Here is a 19712-nt window from a genome sequence, read left to right as displayed (position 1 = left end):
ACTGGGGGTTTTTGTCCCCATTTAACATCGTAAAATAAGAAAATAATTACTGTAATGCAAATTTTAAATTGGGAGGTGGGGGGTGTTTTGTTTTGTTTTTTTCTTTTGTCAGTGGTTCTAAAAGTTCAAGATAATTTCAGAGTGGCCAAAAGCCACAGAGTAACTCTAAACAGGGAGATGCATCCCGTTACATGCTGTCCAACACTGCATATTCAAGCAGCTAAGAGAAAAAATACTGTTTGTATGATCAGCCGTACCTCGTCAATTGAATATTAAATATAAACATATTATATAAATGTTGTAAACAGAATAATACAATTAGACTGCAATTGTATTCTCTCTCTAGAGAGAGATATGTATATATCTAGAAGTGAGACCTTTGTCAAAACTAAAGCACACTAAAACTTTTTAAAGAGAAAGTTGGTACCTGGAAATACGATAAGGCAGAAAACATCAGATAATCCATTAGTTTTGAACAGTTTTCCGTTGTCTTGAAAAGCTACTCAAACATTTCAGAATTTTAGCATTGCCTTCCATTAAGGAGGGATAGTTATTGTAGTAAGACTTAACAGATAGCAACTATCTGTTAATAGTAATAGCTGTAGTCTCAATGTTTCTGAGTCTCCAGGAAAAAAAAAGGAAAAAGAAAAAAAATGTGCTTTACTGGGACGTGATAAGAACGAACAGCATTTGCTGTCGTTGACTTAAACTGAGTGAGACACTTTTAAAAATTAAGTAACCAGATCCTCTGGAGGCAATCATTTTTTCATCTTGGAAGAAGTGACGAGGTTGTAAGCTCTTGTCAGGAAAAATGTTAAAGACCAAATGGTTAGTTTCCACTGTTGCTGGTCGGGAGTGCTTTAATGCTTGCCAGTGGCAAGTCTGTTAGCAATATGCACACTTGGAACTGTGAAATTTCCTTCACACCACTTTCATTGTAGTAGTGCAAAACACTGCACACTGTTTACCAGAGCTGCAATCTACCTTTGTGATAAATTTCATGAATTGATTTCCTCTCCCTGATACTCGGGCCAGTACGGGAAGAGCTTATGCTTATTTACTTTACATTATTCCTGATCCTTCTCAGATCTCACACATCTCAAGAGCTTCTTGTAATTCTTAACTATGATCATCATGTTGATCAGTTCAGTACATCTTTTATAAGACTACTAATCCGTAAAGATGATACAAAGAGCTAGTATCACCGGTTTCTAACAAAATCTGAGTTTTAATTTCAATAGATAGTATGCCAAATATTACTAATTTTCAACACAACCCTTCAGGTTGCATTGAAGTCTGAAGTATCAGATCTGATACTTGACTATGAAACGTTCTGTTTCTATCCATTTTGAATTAAAATTCCCCTTGTCAAACAGGAGGAAATTATTAAATTGCTGTAGAGTCTCCAGGAGAAGTAGCTTTGCCTGCAGAACAAGTATTTTTCCTAATAATTTATGTCTGCAAGTGTCATAGTCTCATTGACATAACAGTATCTTGCCACAAAACATTACAAAACTGTATTTATATTTGATTGTCAGATATTAATCATAGCTAGGAGAAAAGGGGGTTGTTATTCTATGATATTTAGCGTATGGAACAGTAAACACCACAGGTAAGTCTGCACCCCATACTTGCTATAGAAAGAATCATGCAAAGCAGAAAAAGCAATTTGAATTTAAGCTTTCTTGTTCCAAATATTTCATAATCTGAATGGGGTTTTTTAGGTTTGGGGTTTGGTTTTTTTCTGGTCTATGAACTATCAAGCTCCACAAAGAGCACATAAGATAAGTTGTGCCGTACAGTAAAAGTAGTGCAGCTATCCTTCACTATGTTAGAATTACATATTTAGGCAACCCAACTTTTCTGTTCTACTGTTTTTTTCATATGGCACATGAAAAGCTCCTACAAGGCACTCCATAAGAATTTTCTAAAACCATGAGAATCTTCAGGATAAAGACCATGATCTGCTTGTTGTTTCTGCAGCAAACCCCACTTTCTGAATGAAGCTTGGTGTAGTACTACATACCGTTTTTTTTCTTTGAACACAAAAAGTTTTCCAACCACAGTCGTAAAGAAAAAAAGGCAAAACCCGGCTCACGTGATCAGTGACTACTGTCAGTGACTACTATGAATGACCCAGTATCTCCACATAGCATCTTGATCATTTGAGCTACACCTATTCTTATTCTTCTTTTTTTTACTTTACATGAGATAGGGAACATGTGTGTGTGTGTGTGTATGTGTGTGAGTGCACACAGTCTTCCAATCAGGTAGGTTAACAGACAACCAATAGTAAGAACGAAAATTGAAATTTAGGCAAGTGATCTACCATGGACCAGGATTATCATCTGGTACAGGAATTTTCTGCAACAAAGTTCCATTATTCTGTAGCAGAACAAGACTGCAGCACAACACTAATAGATTATAATGGTTATTTTTCTGCATGTGGGACAAAACACATTTTCTGTTTGGTGAGATACAATAAAGCTGTGTTGGAGGAAAATCATCATTGGATATTCATCTCGTTTTCTGAAAAAGTTTACAGTCAGATTTATTATCTTTTTCCAGAAAGGATTACATTCACTATCTAATGTCTGAACAGATTGAAACTGTGAAGTTTTGTTTCACTTCACAAAAAGTATCAGCATGGTTCCTGTTGTTTTCAAGATAGGTAGCAAGAAAGGCTAAAAAAAGCCCAACCACCACCATCAAACAAACAAAAAGACATAGCTAAGAAAGACTTAAAAAACCCTGTAGACCAATGGTTTGGAAAACAAACAAGAAACCTAATCTCGATGAGTAAGGTTGTGTAAACACATTTGACCTTACATAAAGGAAACAATTGAGGTAAGCGTTGATTTACAAAGTGCTGTATGGTTTTGGAATGCATAACCTCACATCAAACATAGTCTGGTATATCTTTGAGAGGTCTTTGGAATGTCTCTGAAGGGATGCACCTTATAAATGTGGACTACTCTGAAAGTTCAAGACTGGCCATCATTTCAGGTGTAGAATGACGTCTTAAAGCTATCTTGTAAGCCTAAAGTAGGCAGTCTATATTCAGTTAGTTTCCCCTCTCTACACCCTGAGTCTAATATTTTAGAGCTGTGTGTAGTGAAGAAAAGCTTTGAAGTCCAATGTACCTGGTTTTCTAACATTATGTGATATTTCAAGACATTTTGAAAATGTTAATTAAATCCTAATGTCTTCGTTTTTTTTTAAAAAAAGTCAATACAACTATCAACAAAGGCAATGTTAGCAAGCCAAAGACCAATTGCTATAATCTATTCCTTGAATATTAGATGACAACACACTGTGGTTATAGGAAGGCATACAAGCTTTGGGCAAATGGTTTTTTTAATAATTTAAAGATTTTTTCAAATTACTATATCCATGTGGTACCTCTGAGTATATAAATTAAAAAAAAAAGTAAGATAATGAAAACACGCTTAACTTACAATGCTATTTCTCAGAGTGAATCTCTCTTTTGAAAGAACCCATTCAAAGCAAAAAAAGAAATTTAATCAAGGGTGGGTTTTTTGTCAAATTATTACTTTCCCCCAAGACATTTAATTTTAACTGTGTAATAGTGTGCTTAATAACAAGAACTGGGTTTTAATGAAAATCTTGTCAGAAAAAAGGCTTTAAGGAGGATCTTCGAGTTCTTTTTAATACCAAATATAGATATAGCATGTAATGCAGTTGTACTTTCTAGCCCTTAGCAAAAGGATGTTACTACACTGTTGCTCATTTTCTTTCCATAAAATAATTTTTCATTTGAAAGATTCACACTGCTGTGCTTGTAAGAATTCTCTTATCCAGCTATAGAAAAAAGTCATTGCCTTACTACATATAACCAAGAAGTTCTAGGTGAGTTTCACTTGTTATTTCTCATGGTGTCCGATACCTTCTCCCCACTTTCCTGCACATATGTCACAGTTATTTTCCATGGAGCGTAAGAATCTCTGTTGCTACATAAGCATTAGCAGAAAAATCCTTAGAAAAACGCCATTTGAAGGTATTATAGCATTAAGTGGCTTAGGTGTTGGGATTCTATGGTAATGGAACAGGCTGAGAACCTATTCAGAATAAAGGAAAATACTTAATGCATCCTATGTACTGGGGCGGGGGGAGATGCAGGGTGGGAGGCCAACAATTTATCCCAGTTGCAATTGTAAGAGCTACACAGGAAGAATCTTTCCATACCACAACACTGCTGGAAAATCAAGCAGCTGGTTCAAGTCAGGGTTTGGTAGAACACAAAGGGACACAGAATCAGTGTCACTTTCCATCATGCTCTGAAACTGGACATAAGGAGAGATGAGCTGGAGGCCGTGACACCGGCTGATCCAGAGTTAAGCTTCACAGCTTATGCAGATGGACTTTCACAACTGGCTAGACAAGCTTGAATGAATGATGATACTCTTTGCTACCTTACAGATTTGCTGTACTCAACTTGGATTTACAAAAACTGCCATGAAGACAGAGCACTTGTAACTGAGCAAACAGACAATACGTAAGTATTGAAAAGCAATAGTGGTGGAGCTGAGAACAAGTCAATTTTCCTGTGTGTTTAGGAAACTTGATCAGTGTTGACAGTTCTATCAGGGATGAGATAAAAAGGAGATAAGCCTCAGGCACAAGTATGCACACACAAAAAAGATGAAATAATGGACTGATAAAAACATTATGTTTAGTACTGAAGTACAACTTTTTCAAAGTAACCTGCCAAGAGGATTTTGCTTTGTGCTCAAACCTTAAAAAATTTCGTAAAAGCCAAATATATATCAGCTCTTCCCTTCTGCCCTTTTTTGCTTTCCACATTCTCAATTTTGTAATGCCAAGTATGTTTTAAAACAAGCGGGAAAATATTTTCTAAAAAGAGGAAAAAATAGATAGCCTACATACACTATTTTCCTGTGTTTCTATGCTTTCTGTTCCTTCTTCTCATACTATTAAAAACAACAAAAATAAAAACCACCCCAAAACCTACCCCAAACCACCAAGACTTGTATTTACTGATTCTAGAAGCATGGAGAAAGTCCAGAAAATTTACATATGGATTACTTCTCATACTTATCTGTGATTAAGTGTGGATGGAAGATAGCATAACTTAATGGCAAGAGCTCTGTAGACTGAAAACATTCAGTAAAAACACTTATCCTCCCCGACAAAAAATTCTCTGAGAGGAAGACTAACTCCAGCGTCTACATTTCTACACCATTAGTACACATCCCTTAAAGCTGGGAAGTTAAAAAATAATAGTGAAAATGATCAGATACTTCAACGTACCTTTAAGGTAGATTTATTTATATAAAAGAATATACAGGTTCTGGCTTTTCCTCTCTCTGTAATTTTCTTCAGTTTTCCTTCATTGGATACCCCCTTCATTCCATCCTGATTCCCAGCCTCAAGTCACTTATGTCTTTTACACAGACCTTGCTGGTTCCCCAGTCTGGATTCACCGATAGTTTTAATAATTAATAAATGAGCTATTCTTCTAACTCACTTTAAATGAATGAGACAAGAAAAATCATTTGCCTGAAGGAGAACATGGTGCTTCAAAAATTTTATGTCTGAAGTACAGATAGAACAGATTTTACTCGTGAAAAAATATGTTTTTCAATGTGCTAGGTTTTAACATTATGTGACAGAACCAATCTGTGATAATGTTGACTGTTTACCTGCCAACAACAATCTTGATGTAAGCTCTACATCTCTTTCCTGTGAAAATATGACTGATACCTTTAAAAAGTCAGGTGCTTCAGATAGTTTATTATTTGGTGTGATTTAACAGCAAGTACAGACCATCCCAGCTCGTGCTAATATGGCAACTAGTCCCCAGGCTCCTATCCTGTAAATGTGTACTTAACCCTGTCACAACGGGCCTTTGACAAGGAGTGTGGTATATGAGATCTATAATATTTTAACATTGTGTTCACATTACTATTTACTTAATATTTCATTGGCTGGGAACTGTTGTATGTTTATGGTAAGTACCTTTACCTACATACAGTAGGAATCCAGGTAAACAGCTGTAGTGTCTGAAGAGCTGTTGCTGTCAAGCACACTTGCACTGAAGTCATTACACGTTCTTCTCTTTCCCAATCTCAATGATGATTCCAAGGGGCCGCATATATGAAAGCCCTGTATATTTCAAGCAGTATATGCCAACATGTTTCAGATATTAAAACTCTCGGTTTATTCTGAAAACATGAAATGTGGACATTTAAAAGAGAGATACAGGAAAAAATAGAATATAAATGCTTTTTTATAGAAAAATCTATAGAACTCTTGTGCCGAATAGTTCCATTATATCAGTGCAAGATTTCTATAGATTTTCTCTGCTTGTCTTCATTGCTTGATGGAAAATCCCTGCGCGTAGATACTTAAATGCCACACAGTGTCTGATTTGAAATGTTATCAGTAAGCACAGTGCAGCCAACACTGAATTACTGCATCTTTACTATCAAGATACCAGATGATACTGTCATTCACTGTGCACTCAAATTATTCAAGCCCGTTGAATATCGTATTTCCCATTTGCAATATGCCCCTTGTGATTGTACTACCATTTCAGTATTTATTTGCCCTATTTCTACATATCCTGGCACATTACATTAAAAATGACAATTGCTGTGTCTCAGTTCTCTACGTCATTCTCTGACATCCTGAAACATCCTACCAAAATAAATCATAATTCTCTGCTGAATAAATAATTCATGTATGCATTCTGTAGATTTGGTATCAAACTAGAAAGATCAAGGGAATCAGATTCCTCTTTTGTCAAAATATCTAAATGCACGTTACTGTGCAAGCAGCATCTGATACAAGGACAAGACCTCAGAAATACATAAGTAATATGTAATTTACAGTGTACGTAAACCTTATGTTTTTAAAGAAGCATCAGTACTCTACATTCTTCAGCTCTGTAGCTTCTATAATCATAAAAGCTACATACACCAATGTAAACCTAATTTGTGGTATCCTTAATACTTATTAGAGCTTGTATCTAGGAATTTATTTTACATAGTGACACTGAAAAGATTATTGTATATTCCCTGAGAAAAATAAACTATATGTATTTATAAAGATTTAATAACAATGAGAGAGAGAATTTTGTGGTGCTACTTAAGGTTTTCCAGAACAGCAAAACAAAAAATATTTTTGAAACTGCTAAAAACCCCCAGGAGCGATGTGAAAACATCTCAAACCAAGTAGCTAATAATAAAGCTTATACCAAACTAATCTCCCTGCAGCTCATCTTCCTGCACGTGCTTTAGGATGGCCATTCTGTCCCATTAGTTGGTTAGCTCTACATCTCAGTTAACTCTAGGACACTGTACACAAGGTTCAGTCTTCCTTTATACTTCTGCAATTGCACTTGTCATAAAAACAGCTTTCCACAAGTTTACCTCATTACCGTATTCAATACTGTGCTCATTGTAGTTCCTGCATATAATCACATATCTGTTGAGAGATGGCCCAGTCAGAGCAATTGTCTCGAAACAAAAAAAAAAACAACACAAAAAACAAACAGAAATAAAATAGAAAGCATTAATCCTAAAAATGCTCTGCATCTGTATATAATTGTAGAGGAATGAAGCTGGGTTAATTAATATTGATAACATACAGCTGTGGGCTGGCTTCAGGGGCAGTGAGTTGGCTGATGTAGATAAGGTGCAGCTGTGGCTGGTTCTGTTAAGCAGTTGGGTAGCCAAGGAAGAGAGAGAACAAGCACCCTGGTTGAGGTGAGACTAGGAAAAGACAGCAGAGGGACTGGTATGAAGATATGCTGGTATGTGGTGGTAAAAGACCTTGTTGCAGCTTGATAGTTTTGAAAGTGCTGTGACATATAATCATATATCAAATATGTGAAATGATTTAATGTATAGATCTTAAAAATATTCCTAGAGAATAAGGATTTACTTGGAACTGAGTTGTAGAAGTTTTAACAGATAATGTTGAAAAGGCGAAGAATTGAAAATTGATTTCCATGGCATAGCCTGTACACCAGTAATGCCTTACATTTTCCTTGAATTTAGAGCTACTGCCAGTTCATCACTCAGTAAAAGAAGCAGAAAGCAATCATGACATACCCTCTATTGATAAATTTCATTCCAGACTCAACTACAATACCAGACTATCCCATCACATACCAACATCCACAGACATAAATTATGTCATTACATTACATCATTCTACATGTATCTAATACAAAATTACCATACACTTCTAAACCTGAAGGGCAGTAAGGCACTATCACCTATTTATAGGAAAAGATTTGCTGTAGCCTTGTGAAAATCCAGCCCCCTAGAGCACAATAATTGTGTACTAGAGATGTTGCATCCTAGCTCTGATATTATATACCCTGGTGTTGCAGCACAATCAAACTAGTAGACTGCAACAAGGCTTTACCTTTGGTCAGATTCTACTGTCTGTGCTGTAGCTCCTTCCTCCACAGGCCAGACCACACTGCTCCCCCATCCAGCCACCTCTGCCCCCATCCTCAGGGCTATTTAACCACTTAGCAGAATGAGCTACAGCTGCACATCGTCCATGTCAATCAACCCACTGCCTCTGAGGCAAGGCCACAGCTGCATGTTATCAATGTTAATCATCCCACTGCCTTCAGTCCTCTACACCTTGGTAATGTAAACTACATGAGTCCACATGACCGGATAGGGTGCATGTGAACACATTAAGAGAGCTCATTAATGTTATTGTCACACTTTTCTCCATCATTTTTGCAAGGTCACAGTGATGGGGACTCCTGAGAATGGGGGAAGGACAAACTTTATGCCTGTCTTGGAGAACGGCAAAAAAGATGATGCAGGGATCTACAGGTGGATCAGCCTTGCCTTAGTCCCCTGGATATTTACATATCCATGTATGTAAATAAGTGATGGTTCAGAACAGCTAACATGGATTTACCAAGGTCAAATGTTGCCTAACGCCTGTGATGAGACAAGTGGTTTACGGATAAAGGACATGCAACATATATAGTTCACCATTACAATAGTGAGGTCTTTGCAAGTCTTCCATGCTATCTTTATAGCCAAATTGGTGAGATGCAGTTGATTTGGATGTTAACGTCATGAAAAGAATAAATAAGTAAATGTTTTAAGAAACAAGCAGGACAAAAGAAGCAAAAAACCCCAGTACCAGCTGTCTGGAGAATATATTTTGGAGAAAATTATTTCTTTATATTTAGTTGCATTTGGTCTATGTTTGGGCAATATTCTTCAATACAATGAAATCTTAACTGCCTCCCCAGCAACAGCTATAAGTGTCTTGTCATTCTTCTATCACTTTTATCTGTTCTGCCTGTTTCTAAAGTTTTAATATAGAAAAATTAATTTATGAAATGTACTTTTACAAATGTTATTTGTATTTTAATATTAGAAACTGTACGACTGTGTTTTCTGAACACTTCTCAACACAACATATAATCAATACACAAAAGAGATTTCACTCAAGAAACCTTTGAGTCTTTATTCATAAATTATTTTCCTAGATGCTTGACTATTGAAATGTCAAAGTCTTCAGCTTAAATATATACCTCAGTTAAAAAATTATGTAAAATAGCACCAGCCAAGTACTTCAGATTAGCCTCTTAATCAGTTAAGTATATGATACTGTCAGAGAGAAACATCTGAAAATTCAACTATTATAGTATTCTAGTTGCTTTTTAAATAACTCAGAGTTAAAAGCTTGAATAAAGAAACCAGTCTGTAAGAATGAAACCCAAATCTTAAAAAATAGAGCTGAATTAGCAAAATACACTCGAACGATAAACCTTATAGCTGGTCAGTTAACAAAACGCTTAATCTCATTACCAAGTTACTACACAGAACAAACCATTTTGAAAAGCAGTACCGGTAAGTGATATATGTTGATCAATCAGCAAGCTATGAAATCAAATCATAAAGCTGTAAGAAACACAAGCTACTTCAGTAGAAAGTTCTACCACAGAAAAGGAAAAAACCCCACTCCCTTAGCTAAAAGCATGGTAACCTATGATAAGTTTCATTTAAAATGGCATTTGACATCTTTCTACAGTTTCAAACATCCACCAGAAAAATAGTAAAAATAAGCTTGATTATTAAAACATACAACCATATAAGAAAACTGGAATATGTACTACAACCTGGCATTACAGAGGCTGTTCTAAACAAAATTGCTGGTTGGTCTTTCAAACTCAAGGTAAGTAAAGAGGCCTGTTTTAAAGCCACTCAGCATTTTCAGGTCTCACTGATAAGCTGTAATTAAAGTGATCTGAAAAGTCTGTCCATTTCATTCTTGACCTTCAGAAAAGGAAAGTTAAAAAAAAGAAAAAAAAAAGAAAAGACAAAGCAACTCGAAGATTCTGCCCTTTTACAAGGTTAACTTGCAGGAGGGCAAAATGTATGCTCATTAAATGTGAAGACTGTAATTTGGCAGACCAATGCAAAAACATGTTCTTTAAAGTAGTCTTACATTTCATTTCTGCATGCTTGAACTGACTAGCAAGTCAATATTTGCATAGCTGTGAATGACAGAAAGTATGTGCTGGCCCAGATACACAAATAAGGAACATGAGAGGAACAGCGGGTAATTGGGGCCATAACAATAAACAGAAAAATAGGCTTCCTTGCTTTTATTGATCATGTCCTTATTGGACAAGACTTTTCTCCAAAGAAATTGTTATTTCTCAATACAAATAAGTATTACTACTCCTCTCTAGTTTTTTTCTAGTTTCAAATTCAGGAATAGTTCATCGGCTATAAGTAGGGTTAATAACGTACTGTGATATTTTTACTTTGAGTGTTGAAATTGTAAGCTTTTCCTGTGTGCTTACTACAAGACACAAATTCCTATGAAATATATTATGATATATAACAAGACAGCTATTTGTTACTGCATACTGTTATATCATTTCATGGTTGCTCAATAAATAAAAGTTGTATGCAGTATTTACCAAGAATACTACTGTTAAATCACTCTGAAACAAAAGCATTCAGATATTCATCAAGCCACAGATATGAACAAGCATGAATGTTAGTGAAGTATTATTTTAAGTTTGGGGTGATACTTTTGCCATGACTGATAAAATTAGACACCTGATTTGAAAAAACAGTTTTAATCCAGGCCTCCTGTGGTCTGAAATCATGTCCTCTTAACGTTGATACTCAATTTGTAACAACTGCAGTTTATGATTCCACTACATAATATTCCAAAACATACCAGGAGCCTGATATAATTTGATATAATTTGCCTGCTACTTTCCTTTAGGAAAGATTACCCTGTTCCCTGGAAAAACTTTAAGAACTGTTGTTGATAGCAAGTAGTGGTGGCTGCGAATGCCTTCAGGGTATAGAAACACCTCTTCTGACAAGCATTTCCTGGCGTTAAAATTTGTTGTACCCCTTCTGTTGATCATAATCTTCAGCAAAAATGTACTCCTGTCAGAACAATCAGTAAGGGGATCATACAGCCAGTTACTGCTGTACAGCCAGAACTATGACCCTCAGGCGGTAAAAACAGCACCCACATGGTGCAGTGATGTCAAAGACTAGCTTATGGCATCCTATTGTGAACAAAATAAAGCATTATGTGGTAATAGAAGATTTTAAATTAGATCTGACATCTCCTAACTTTCCAGTTTTTCATTTTACAATTCAATTAATCTTTTGACTTTTAGTGTTGATGGTGGCATGTATTAGATACCTGGAGGAAGTCAGCTATCTATGCAAATTCAGACACATAACTCTCCTTTGCATTTGAAGCTAACTTCTAAGTTTGGTCCTGTTTGTGAAATGTAGACCTGTCTTTTATGGCATAATGGATCATATTTGATAAGAGAACAATGAAGAGAAGGAAGCAGTTAGAATCAAAACATCAGATTTGGGACTGTTCTCGTGATCCTCCGTGCAATCTTCCAGTGAGCAAGAAAAGAAGAAATGAAATAATCACATGATGTTAACTTGTTAGCAGCATCCTCTGAAAGTTTTCCTAGTTTCAAATATCCTCTGGCAATCCATATTTCACCATCAACTGTAAAAACTTTCTTAAAATGCCCAAACAAAGCTGTTTTAGCAATGCTGTTCTCCACAGTAACTGCTTACAGCTCTGCTCAGTCAGCTGAACTCTTTACCACTTCTATATTTTATGCAGAACCTTATCAGCCAGACCAAGGAACAAATAAGCATCTAACCCAAAAGCTGAGGCATCAGGTGAACACAAGCCAGCAATATGCCCCTGTGGCAAAAAAAGCTGTTTGTCTATCTCTGCTCAATTATGGTTGTCAGTGTTTCTTTTGAACAGCACTGAAGTTGCTTTATATATGTCTTTATGCTGGTGTGTGCATAAAAAGGCAATGGAGAAAGGATATTATAGTCTTTGCAATACCTAAGCAGTCTAAAAACAAGTCAAAGTATGTTTGTACAAAGTATGTTTCAAAGTATGTTCTCAAAAAGATACATGAAGGCTGGAACTCTCATTTTCTAAATAATAACAGTTTACTGGAAGTACTGGTCTGTAATCTACCTCCACAGTAAGAGGAACTATAGTATTCCTTCTGACATAAGAGATTTTAGTTCTCTTGTGGTTTGGTTTAACCCCAAGGACCTTAGCCTCACTGTTCTGTCCCAGTTTATCCACTGAGAATACACTTCTGAAGCCAAATACCATTTGTTTATTAGCTGAACAGCGCTGTAATGATGATAGAAACCTGTAAAAACAAACTGGTTGCCATCCACTATGTGGGGTCATAACGTAGAAAAGTTTTTTGTGCCTTTGAATTTATGCATTAGCAAGAACTTGCAATGTTGTTTTATCTTTAACTCTTGAACTTAAATCAGCTATGTCTAGCTCTGCCTGAAGGTGAATAGCAATTGCTTAGATAATTTTTTATAATGGCTCTTACAATAAAATTTGAAATACAAATAATTTTTTTTTAATTTATGGAGAATTAATTTCCTTAAGCTTTCCTGTGCTTCTTGGAAACCTTTTTATTCCCCCCCTCAATTATGAAGTATATACCATCTGTAAGACGGACACATCTTTTCCTGTCAGTCTTCCTCTTATCACTATAGTTGGTTTACTGAGAAACAAAATTATACTTTATGCTTGAAATAAACAGCATAAGAAGGTTTAAAAAGAAGTAGTACAGCACTTTTAAATGTAAAATTATGATTGCGAAAGCACAATGATGACAGAAAAAAAAACTTTCCTCTTCAACTCATGGTTTTGTCCAAAGGAATTAAATGATGTTGCAAGAATTAATCAGTGCAATATACAAACTAAACCTTTTGTGCTTCTTTATCAGTAAGAACATTACTTCTGAATTCCTTTTACTGAAAATAGTATTTTGGGGTCAGTAAGAATTCATTATCTTTGAAAACAGGTATCCATCCATTTTCAACATGCTTTTACTGCAAATTTAGCAGAAGCCCAGATCTGCAATGAAAGGGAATAGTCAAGATGTTCTGTAGATGATACACTGTGTCATAGCTGGAGCAGCTGAAATAGCTACTTACAATTCAGAGAAGAGATTCAGACTCGCCATTCTATGACATATATTACATAATGGCATATATTTATAACTATAACCTATGAAGACAATCATTATTAAAAAAAAAAAAAAAAAAGGAACTTTTCAATCTTGGGGAAAAAAAGATAATTTATGAAGTTGCTAAATCAACTTAGCTAACTAGGATTAGAATTATGAAAATATTTTTCTGTGGATTTTTTTTCATTTTATCGTCTCAGACAGATGTGTTGCTCCTTTAACAGAAAATCAGAAACTATTTCTATAATTTCACATCAGCCTGAGTGTGTTGAAAAATGTAATTCCTATTTCAGTATTGTCATCTCTTTCCCCTACTCATGTATAGACACATACACAGACTCTTCAGGTCTTCTTAGGTAACATTCTACAGGTTTCTGCTGAGTAGAATTTGACACTTTATTTGCTGCACAATTTCCTATGGAATCTAATAGCGAGCATTCTCTGTCTCACTGTTTTCCGAGCCCCTACACAGACAGTCTGTAAACAAGCGTGAAAGCCAGAGAAGTTGTGCAATGTATCTGTCACTCAAGGGATGTCTTATGACAGCCGCGACAAACACGTTGAATAGCTAGACTCAACTACCTATTCTTTAATCTTAAATTATTAAGCTGTTAAGGGCTATTGTACAGACTATGACTTAGAATTAAAGTAATTAATTAGTCTTACTGCAAAAGAAATGAAATACATAAACTTCTTTTTATTAAGTTAAACCAGAATCCATTTAAAAGGCAGGAATACATAAGACAGCAGAGAGTCCTCCAGTCAGTTAAAAGTTTCCTGGTACAAAAACAAACAAACAAACAAAAAAACCACCAAAAGGAACCCTGTGCTATGAATATATTTTTTTCTGGCACTTTTTAGTTCCTGATCCTGCAATTCAAAATTCAGACAAGTAAGTCTCACATGAAAAATGAGGGCTTTTGAAAGCTGCATCTACTTATCTGAGGCAATATTGTCAATTCAGTATTTTCAGTGAAACTTTGCAAAGATAAAGAAAATAAAAAAGGGAATTAGTAACCAACTGAAAAGATGTTTCAAAGATAATACAATTATATTCTATCACTCAAAGCTTTTGTTAAAACTGTGGTAAATATCCCTTCTCAATATCCTTGCCTAAAAAAAGAATAATTTACCGCTTTTGTAATTGCAAATGGAAGAAAAAGTTAAAAAATCAGTTGATTTAAACAGGTTTTATACTGTCATAGCTTCAACTGAAAGAAAAAAAAATTAATTTCACAGTTTCTGAAGGAGCGAATAACTCAGAATAAAGCATATTAAGATAAAAAGATATAAATCAAGGCAAAATTACTGAAACCATACCCCAAAGTTGAGACATTTTAATAAACATCTTCTATGTTTCCACTTACTATATGAAATCTTCTAGAATATTATAAGGAAATACAACATTCAATGTTTATTATTTTATTACACTTCACACAGTCCAGAAGTAAGGTGAATAGATTCATCACAGGCAAATTCAGCGTCTGGATGTTAAAAAATCTGATTCAAAAGAATGTTTGGCACTTCTATTTAAAAGACCATGTATAGCAAACATATTGAGCAGAAAAATAATTTCTTGTATTAGTTCTCCCACTTATATTTATCTTGTTTAGTCCCCTATGGACCTCCAGAAAGGAAGAATCACTTGTGGTTACAGAAACAAAGGGTCTAGATACCATAGTTGGGAAACAGGGACTACACTAGAACAGCAACAATGTGGGAGGATCTTGTGAATGCGTGAGAGAATAAAGAAAAGAAAATGGGAGGAAGATAATTTACGAGGCTACCCTGCTAACCAAGGATTTCTCTTCTCCCTGGAGGAACTGGAGTGGCTTCTTGCAGTCCCCAAGACAAGAACTGATGCGCTGAATCCCAGCTTTCTGAAATGAGGCCAGAAATAGTTTTCTGTTTTCTGCATAGCGGAACGAGCATTCAGAATAAAATAGCAACTCAGATCACTACTGAATCCTGAAGTTGTAATCTTAACTTTACATTCTTTTGTGTAGGTATTATAGTGAATGACCAGATGTGAAGGTAACAAGTGAAAAATTTTCCTGTTCATGCAACAGTTCAATTTTCCTGAATCAGTCATTCTGCACAGTAGGTATAAGGTGAAGAGATATAATGGAAGCAATAATGACGTTTTGCAGAGCAGAACATCTCCATTAGAGTAAAACTAGAGAGCTAGTGTCAGCACCTATCTGGCTGTCTTGCAGCTGAGCAAACCTTAGAAAATGGGTCTCTCAAGACTTTTTAACAACAGAAGTACTCACTGCTTACCAATGGACATATAGGATTTGCAGTTCTGTGCTGTGTGTATCACTTTGCATGTTCTGAAGTGAATATGATAAGCTTTTGGAGCAGCAGCTACCTCAATACTCAAAAGGCAAAACGCATTCTTTGTAGTTGCTGTTTAGCATAAACAGAGAATGATTACAAGGAAACACAAGTGTATTTAGAAATACAGGATTAGGAGGAGCTTTCTGTCTCTTAATGAACAGAACCTTATTATCTCAGGTAATGCACCATGTAAACCTTTTCAAAAACACATCAATTTTATCTTTAATAAGCGGAGTTCTCCCCCTAACTATTCTACTGAAAGACTGCATTGTAACTGGTTGTATTGATGGTTAGGAATATTATTATAGTATCCTCTCATTGCCAGTCTAAATATATTCAAAAACTATCCACTCATATTTCTGACCACATTGTGCTTCCTGGCTATAAGCTCTATGGTTTATTTACAGTGAGCCACTCTCACTTCTTAGTTATCATTTTGCTGAACTGTGTAACTGGAGATGGAGTTGGCAATAGTCATGAATATATGTTTCAGAAATAGAGTCAGTGCTAAGAATAAACGTTTTTATACTTCTGCATTTTTCAAAATAAACTTCTCTAACAGAAGAATTGTGACCACTTTTATTCGGAAAAGAAAGAAAAAAAAGCATGCACAGAAAGAAAAGCCCCTTGCAAGGGCTGAAGCTTCTTAGAATGTTTGTGTAAGAAGTTGACAGAGTATTCAAAATGAGAATAAATCCAGAGATAAATACTTTCCCCCCCCCCCCCCCCCATTTTCATTCATTCCAGTTTTCTCTCTGCTCACCACTAAAAAATCCCTGAGACTGGAACATGTCTATAAAAAAAACTGGTTGTTTTTCATGCTGGAGCTAAAACTCTAAAATATGTAAGCCTCAGTCTTTTCCTACTGAAATGAATCTGAGCCTGAATCTGAATGAGTTACCCCAGGGCAAAAAATCCTGCAAAAGATATTCTAACAAACTTCAGCATCTCAGCTATAGAAAGGGAGGTTAATACAGCACACTAAATAAGGGAAATGAGGATAAATTAAATATCTGTATTTACCAAGTGCTACACCTCAGTTTCATGACCCTTTGAGGAAAGAATTAAAGTGGTTGCATGACAAAGTATTTTGTTTATTCTTTTAGTTAAGGTAACTCAGAACTGGCTGAAGCTTTAAATTTATAATAAACAGCTATGTGTAGTTTAGTTCTTTGAAAGACCTTACGAGCTTGCCACTAATGCTGAAGTGTTCTTGGCACTAAACCCTAGCCCTAGCCTGACTTTCCATATCAGAGACATTCTGAACTTCCACTTCGGTTGAGCATTTTTTTTTTTTTTTGCTTCCATTTGGAAGCAAACCCAAATTTTCACTCTCCTAGACTCCCATAGTGATTCCAAATGATATTTTCTCTTGTTTTTTTTAATGAGCCTTTGCTGCACAGTTCTGAGATTCAAACCTTTTCTGCCTCTTAATGTCACTGGACTGTTGGATCATCTGAAGCCACATGTCTTATGAGTTTCTCTATTGTAAACTGTGAAATTCTATCGTAACTTTTTGAGTCTCCATTTCATTCTTGGGTTCTCTCTAAGCACTCCCCTAAATGGTGACTAGAGTGCATATTTGAAGATCCCTATACTTGCCCAATAGAAACCAAAAGAGTTTCTTAGATCTTGTCACAGGAATTAACGGTCTTATTTGTAAAGATATTTCTTCTTTTTATGAATGGTATTTTATTTCCTTCACCTAATATTTTTTCCTGGTTTTTTTTTGTTGTTGTTGTTTTGTTTTTTGTTTTTTTTTTTAAAAACATACATGCCCAGGAATATGTACTAATTGTTTAAGAGTATGTTTGGCCAAATTTTCAATGACAGTCTCTGAGGGAAGCTTCCAAGCTCATAACTTAAGATACCCCTTTTCAGAAAGGATCAGTTATTTCTGAGCATTTTGGACAGTGATATTTTTTTTTGTTTACCTATACCAACTTAATCCAGAACTGCAGACTGCACGAAAAATACACTTTTTGTTGTTTGGGGTTTTTTTACTATGCAAAGCATCACAGATATACATGATACATCTGTATGTCTCAAAAGTGTTCCTCTTTACAGTGAGACATCATTCTTTTGCAACTTTTGACAATTAAGAACTTGCATATTTTACAGAATAGATTTTTGGCTCAGAACCACATCAGATATGTTAATGCATGAAAACAGCAACAGAGCCTTGCAAAACTTTTAAGGAAACAGAAGTTAAAATTGTAAATGTGAAACAGTAGACGCATAGTATATGAACTTTTACAGGAACAATAACACAGCACAGCACACACTATGTTTCTATACATGGGTGGTTGTAAATAGAAATTCTTAAAAAATAGTCTTAAATAAATTTAATAGTTTTGTAATAGATTCATTATTTTTACAGCTTAGCCTGACTTGTGGTTTAAAAAGTTGTTGTAAGGGAAGATGATAAAATTTGGACTGGGACAAAGTCTCATTGTGAATAAGAAACTTCATGTAGTGCTGTAAAATCCTGTGGTTTGTTTAACAATGGTTCTAGCAGGTGGCATATGGCTTATACCAAGTCTGTCACTATCTCCAGGGTGCCAGACATTCCTCAAATTTTCTGTGAGAGGAATTTTTTTGGTAGATTTGGATTGTAAAGGCACGTGAGCATCTGCTGCCTGCTCAGTCTCATTATCATCAACAGAGTTAACTCCTACAGCTCTCAGCCTAGCAGCCAGAGCCAGGAGCTCAATTTTGCTTTCACTGTGACCAGTGAATTTTACAATCTATCTTGAAAAAATGCTCCATTTGAATACAACAAAAGATTTTCTTGTAAAATAAATCCTACTTTCTCAAGAAACATTAGAAATCTTAAACCCAAATAATTTAATATGCTTTCCTGAGAAATATTACTATCTTTAAGTTGAATTCTTAAGTTGGGATTAAAACATTTGCATTTTATTTAATTGCAAATGCATTAAAACATTTTCTTTCCCATTGTTTAAAAGAAAACTGAGACCTGAAACAAAACGTATAATCTAAATTTATCTGCAGTTGGAAACATCTAAAGTATTTACCTGTTACATTGAGTCTTATATTATCAACAGTCACCACGGTATTTAAATGACAATCAAGTAAAATCAAGTACAACAAAGACCATAGTGAGATCGAAGGACTCTGGAACTTTCCCTGTTCTTTACTTAAGGCATGTTCTTTGACTTTGCAGACTGATACTCCTTTTTTTTCCCCCCTGTTGCTATTAAATCACTGATGGCTTTAAGACAGAAACATGAAAGGCATTATGAAAGGCATTGGAGAAATAAAGCTAAAGGAAGTGTTGCTGTCCACTTACCTTTGTGTCTATAACAGCTTTTCTTGGGGACTATTTAACCTCAGCATCTCCCCATAAATACACACCCATCTTTTACCACTGGTGAACTAGAACAAAAAAAGCTTCCCTAAAGGTAAGCCATGGGTATTGAGAGCTTCTGATAAGATGCTTGGTGAAAACAGTGAAAAAAAAATCAGATGAAATTTTGCAGTAAACTTCTGGGTTTAACCTTGGGCTCTCAAAGGAGAAATTGGGTGGAACGTGTTAATTTAGGTCTACGAGCCCTCCATTTTTCACTGCTCAAGGTCCCCAGGCACCAGAGTTTTGAAATGTGGAGCACTGGTAGACAAATGCTTTGCATATTTGGTCAGTCCTTGACTCTTTGATGCCTGCAAGATACCAAGCTTAACTCCTGAAAGATAATCTTCCTACCCTTGGTTATCTGTTCTATAATTCCTCTATATATAGCATAAAACCCAGGCCAGACTCACAACTCAAAAGAAGTCTTCAACACGTGTCCTAAAAATA

Source organism: Falco rusticolus, chromosome 1 (assembly GCF_015220075.1).
Source record: "Falco rusticolus isolate bFalRus1 chromosome 1, bFalRus1.pri, whole genome shotgun sequence".
Taxonomy (NCBI): Eukaryota; Metazoa; Chordata; class Aves; order Falconiformes; family Falconidae; genus Falco; species Falco rusticolus.
This window is presented reverse-complemented; position numbering follows the sequence as displayed.